The following is a 6,000-nucleotide window of genomic DNA, read 5'->3' as shown; positions in this document are numbered from 1 at the left end:
GAGCCACGTGATCTAGGTTCTGAGTGAGCAGAAGATTAATATAGAACAACTTAGCTTGTAGCGCGACGAGTTGGTGTCGCAGAACCAACAGTTGGTGCAGATAGTTGATGATGCTTGCCGGCGCGTCCCAGAGCTGGCTATCATAGCGGATCTACTGGTGGAAGTACGGATCCACAGTTTGGCCAGTGGATTCCACGATGCGAGAGAAGAAACAACAAGAGTGGAGCTAGAGTTGAATCTCCAGATTGCCAAGCTGCGGTTGAAGGCGCAGCCTTCCACTCCCCGAGAGGTCAGAGAATAATGCGCCAGCGCTATTGCAGCAGGGATGGAAGATATTAGAAGAGGAGTCCACGACTGTACCAATATGTTGGAGCAAGCGCTTGAGGTCCTCACTACATTGTAGGAGGACCCCAACATCCAGTGGCTAGAGACCGAGGCATGGAAACTCCAGCAACAATATGACATCATTATAGGGACTGCGCAGACAGTAATCCTTACTCAACGGCTTGCAAGGATGCAGCAAACCGAGGCTTTAAAAGAGCAGGTGGACACAATGTGCCTCATGGAAGCAGTTCTAAAAGCGGATTGATGAAGCCTTCACAATCACGACAGATATTGAGGGAAAGATCGCGCAGATTCAAGGAATGCATGCATAGATGCAGCGCAGCACGCCGGAAATAGAGGGTTCAGAATCAAGAATGCAGCAGGTTCAGCAGGTAGCAGCCGACATTCTGACCATTTGGGACCATCTGGAGGGACTCCATGCCAAGATCGTCGTGATAACAAATTGACTTGAGGACGAGTCACAATGTTTGTGTTGGGGGCCTGTTGGGCATGGAATCCCCCCACAGGATGTTTTGGGGCTCAAAGCCCAAGTTTTGAGTACTATTGTTGTAAAGACTCTGCGAATTGTGGGCGTGGAGCGCAAATTGTATGTTAGAGTCATAGGGTTGTCCGACCTAAGTTTTGAAGGTAGTGTCGGCCTACCCATGGCCCGCTGACCATGGGATTGTATAAATAGAGCGAGGCTCTAAGTTGTAATGTAGCTAAGGAATGGAGTCTAGAAGATAGTGAGCATAGAGTAAAGGTCTAAGTGCTTTGGGTCATATTAGTAGGAAGAGGCTCTGCAGCTAAGTGTGCAGAGGCCTAGTAGAGTCCATAGCTGAGTGCGCAGACCCCTGCAGTTGAGTGCGCAGGGCGGAGTCGAGTCTATAACCAGGGAAGAAGAATAATAAAGGGAACTTTGATTCCAAATCTTGTGTATCTGTTCTTGTGTTATTTCCTGTTTAATTATATTGTTTTCTTTATCGCACGCACTTATATGAATGCTGAACATTGTTAAATATAACTAGACACGTATAGATAAGCTAAGTGATCGACTAATATCAGGTTAATAGTAAGGAATTGGGTAATAACATTGATTGGACCCGAAGTAGGGTTGCGCGAAGGCAGTATCGCAAGATGCGAGATACTGATAGGTGCGCGTAGCGACGTGCTCACAGGGTCAAACCGTGGACCACCGAAAATCATTAGACATCTCTAGGGTGTGGAAACTTGGTTCTAGCACCCTCCCATACTACTTTGGGTGAGACCTCAGTCCGCACTCCATGGACTATTTCCGAAAGGGCCAGTAGTATTGGGATTTGTTTGGCTAAATCACCTCTGAACCTGGGTCAGGCCCATACAAGCCAATACGAACAAACCACCAAAGAAATTTTTTATTTATTGTAGGAATACCAGGACCTGTTCCCAGCTTCAGTGGCAAAACTCAAAGGGATAAAAGGTAACCTGGGAGAAATGAAAATTGTTCTGAAACCAGATGCCCGACCGGTAAAGCACAGACTATGCCGATTGAACCCAGGGGTAAAGGAGAAATTTAAAAAGGAAATTGACAAAATTTTGGATGCAGGAATCATATTCCCCGTAAATGAAGCTGACTAGATAAGCCCCATAGTTATTTAGAACAAGAAGGGTGCAACCAGAATTAGAGTATGTGTTGATTACAGAAGCCTGAATAATGAATGTGTGCTTGACCTATTCGGCACGCCATTCAGCAATGAAGTCCTAGACAATTTTGTGGGGAACGAAGCATACTCGTTCACAGATGGGTTCTCAGGTTACCACCAAGTCAGAATAGCTGAAGAGGACAAAAGGAAAACAACTTTCACGACTGAGTGGGGGTCGTACGCATACAATGAGATGCCATTCGGACTAAAGAATGCGCTAGCAGTCTTCTCAAAGATTGTCATAGCTGCATTCTGGGATTATATTCATAAGTTCCTAGAAGTTTACATGATGATTGGAAAATATACAACCTATTGAAAAAGCATACCATCTTATTAAGAGTGTTGTTCGAGAGGTGCAGACAGTTGCATATTTCCTTAAATCTAAAAAATGTATTTTCACAGTTCCCTTTGGAACTCTACTAGGCCATATCGTGTGCAAGGATGGAGTCTGTGTATACCCCACCAAGGTTGCAGCAATTGTCCACATGGAACCACCGCGCAACGTGAAACAACTAAGGGAAACTCTAGGTCACACGGGGTACTACAGACGGTTCATCAAGAACTACGCATCCATAACAGCCCCAATGGAAAAATTGCTAAAGAAGACAAAAGAATTCATCTAAACTGTGGACTGTCAAGCAGATCTGAATAAACTGAAGGAAAGATTAGTAAGCGCCCCCCTATTGGTGTACCCAGACTAGGAAAAAATGTTCCACATACATATTAATGCATCTGGAATAGAGCTAGGAGCAGTCTTAGCACAACCAAGGGAGAAAAGGATGGACCATCCAGTATACTACTCTAGAAGAAAGCTCTCTACGGTGGAAAGGAACTACACAACAACCAAATGGGAAGCATTGGCAATGGTCTAATCTCTCCAAAAGTTCAGGCACTACTTACTAGGTGCGTCGTTCAAATTCTTTACAGACCATTCCATGCTGAAATACTTAGTAAACAAGATAGTACTAGAAGGAAGGATATGTAGGTGGCTTTTACTATTCCAGGAATTCACGTTTGAAGTGGTTGTTAAGCCTGGCAGATTGAATGTTGGACCCGATCACCTGTCGTGGTTGGATACAAGGGAGAATGAAGGAGAAATAGACGATCGGTTGCCCGATGCCGAATTATTCAGGATAGAGGTGATTCCCGACCACCTAGAATAGATTGATGCATTGCTAACAACAGGTCATTGCCCAGAGGGATACACGACAACACGGAGATGGCACTTGGTGGTCAGGGCAGCAAATTACCAGTTGATCGCAGGACACCTCTACAAAATGGGCTTGGACCAAATACTTAGGTGCTGTGTCCTGTAGCATGAAAGAAAGGATGTCCTATGGGAGTGCTACGCAGGGGTCGCAGCAGGCCATGTAGGACGCAAGGCCACCGCAAGGAAGATACTCCACGCAAGATTATGGTGGCCCACTATCCATAAGGATTCTAAAGTATTTTCCAAGGAGTGCGATGTCTGTCAAAGGGTCAGTAAGCCTTTGTGGCGCGATGAGCTACCACTACATCCAGTCCATACAGTGCAGATCTTTGATAAGTGGGAAATAGACTTCATTGGACCAATATCTCCACCAGCAAGGCATTCATGAGCCCGATACATAATAACAGCGGTAGAATACCTCACAAGATGGGCAAAGGCCGCACCAACGAAAGATTGCACGGCAAAAACAGCAATAAGGTTCATTTTTGAAAATATTATTTCAAGGTTCAGATGCCCAAGGAGCCTCACAAGTGACCAGGGAACACACTTTCTGAATGAAACCATTGAGACTCTACTAATGACTTTTATGGTCCAGCATAATAAGAGTAGTTTGTATCACCCGCAAGCCAACGGTGCAGTAGAAGCATTTAACAAAATACTAGAGAAAGGGGTAACAAAAGTCGTATCTTCCAACAGGGATGACTGGGACGAGAGAATTCCAGCGACTCTATGGGCATATAGGACAATAGTAAAAAGATTGCATAAGAAAACTCCATTTCAACTTGTGTATGGCAGAGAAGCAGTGGTACCAACAGAATTTATACTGCCCAGCATGCTCATCTCAGAAGCTACAGGAATGACAGATAACATTGCCTTGCGAGACAGGCTAAGCCAGTTGATGGAACTCGACGAAACCCAGTTCCTAGTAGAGTTCCATCAAACAGTTGAGCAACAAAGACAAAAGTCTTGGCACGATAGCAACATCAGGAAGAAGTCGTTTGAATTACAAGACCAGGTGCTTCTTTATGACATCAAGTTCTAGAAGTTCTTAGGGAAACTGCAGATGCACTGGTTAGGCCCATTAATAGTCATAGAAATAAGAGAATCGCGCATGGTAAGGCTCACGCAACTGGATGGAGTCCTATTGTAGGGATGGGTGAATGGCGCATGCCTGAAGCCCTTCCGCAACTGACCAAAAAAAAAAATCGAGATAATAAGGTTGCAGCAAAACTTAGTATGCCGCAACCCATTTGTGGATGGGGGGGTAGTGTCAGTGGTCACACTGGTAGGCCTAGTCAATAGAGACAGTGGCCACACATGTCATCCTAATCAGCAGAATACACGTAGGTCCGAACCTTTTCTAGAATTGATGACCGCACAAGTACCCGTCCCATCCACCATACCAGTAGTTATTTCCTGATTAAGTAATTAATAAGGCAACTGTCAAGATAGGGTCGCAAAATCTTTCCCGTTAAGCACAAAATTAGTTAATAAATAAACCCATCACAGCAAAATAAAGATGCCATACAGCCCACTCTGTACTTTCCAATCCACGTCATAGTTTTCACGTCCAAGTCGGACGACGGCAGGATATAGTTAGAACACATGGGAAGGTTGCCGAAGTAATTAGTTGTTAAAGCCTCGTCAGTCAGGGGACATCGTGTTAGAGTCGGCTACTTAAATCGTAGGAGGATGCAGGGGACTCTAGAATTTCAATTACAAATCACAGAAGAATTCCAGGTTCGCTCTGAAGAACAGGGGCAGAGGAAGAGAAGCAAGAAACCTCCAGTGCAGATAGTTTACCGCAGAAGAGAAGTGATGGCGAAAGGAATAACATCAGTCCCACAGAATGCTTTGGATGCACGAATTGAAGTAGTGGATGATCTGTATGGAAAGTATGATAGGTCGAATCTGGTCGACAATGACTTCACAGACGGTTTCCAGTTTCCGACCATGAAAAGGGAAGTGTATGCGAAAGAATTTCAAAAGGAGGATGGCACCAGGACCTCCAGGATCAGAGAAGAGTTCAGGGGGATACAGAGGTCCATGCTATTTCACTTAAGAAATCTTCCCGTATTCGGCACCCAATTTTCCACCATGCAGTGCACAAAATTGTTGACAAGCAGGATGCATGGAGGGTCGCTATGGTTGGATAAGGAGTATCCTATCCATGTGGAGGATATCAATCGACTCACAGGGCTGGTCGAAGTTGGAAATGCAGTCAGCACAGCATCCAGGCCAGGGCCAAGCGGTGAAAGAAGCAGACAGAGGACAACATTTATGCCAGATACAAGACAGAGTGAGGATGGAGGGGCACAAAGTTGGACAAGATTAACAAGGATAATATCAGGTTTTCTTGCTACCTCATTGCAAGTAAAACAATGTGGCACTTCACAAGGAACGAATGCACCTTGGACGCCATCTTAGTTGCAAAACACTGCTGCCAAGGAGCGGTACTCAACTGGTCAACCTTCATGATCAATGAACTATTTGAGGCTTGTGAAGATGTGTACAGTAGGAGCACTGGGTTTGTGTTTGGGTACTTGTTAATTGCACCAGAAATGTGGAAACAAAGGCCACCACAAGAGAGGGAACTAGAAACCATTACCGAAGGCCAATCAATTGTGCTTTAGTATGAACTGTGGAAGGCATCAGGGGATCCCAACACAAAGTAAATCAATGAGAGAGCTTTCAAGGGTTGGTACGAGAGGATACCCAAGACTCTATTGGACGAATTCTCATATGAGCTTTGGATTGGCACCTCCCATGCGCACACTTACCTGA

This window comes from Pinus tabuliformis, chromosome 5_2 (assembly GCF_031772625.1).
Source record: "Pinus tabuliformis cultivar Carrire ecotype Pingquan chromosome 5_2, CPIR1, whole genome shotgun sequence".
NCBI lineage: Eukaryota > Viridiplantae > Streptophyta > Pinopsida > Pinales > Pinaceae > Pinus > Pinus tabuliformis.
Note: the sequence above shows the minus strand (reverse complement) of the source record.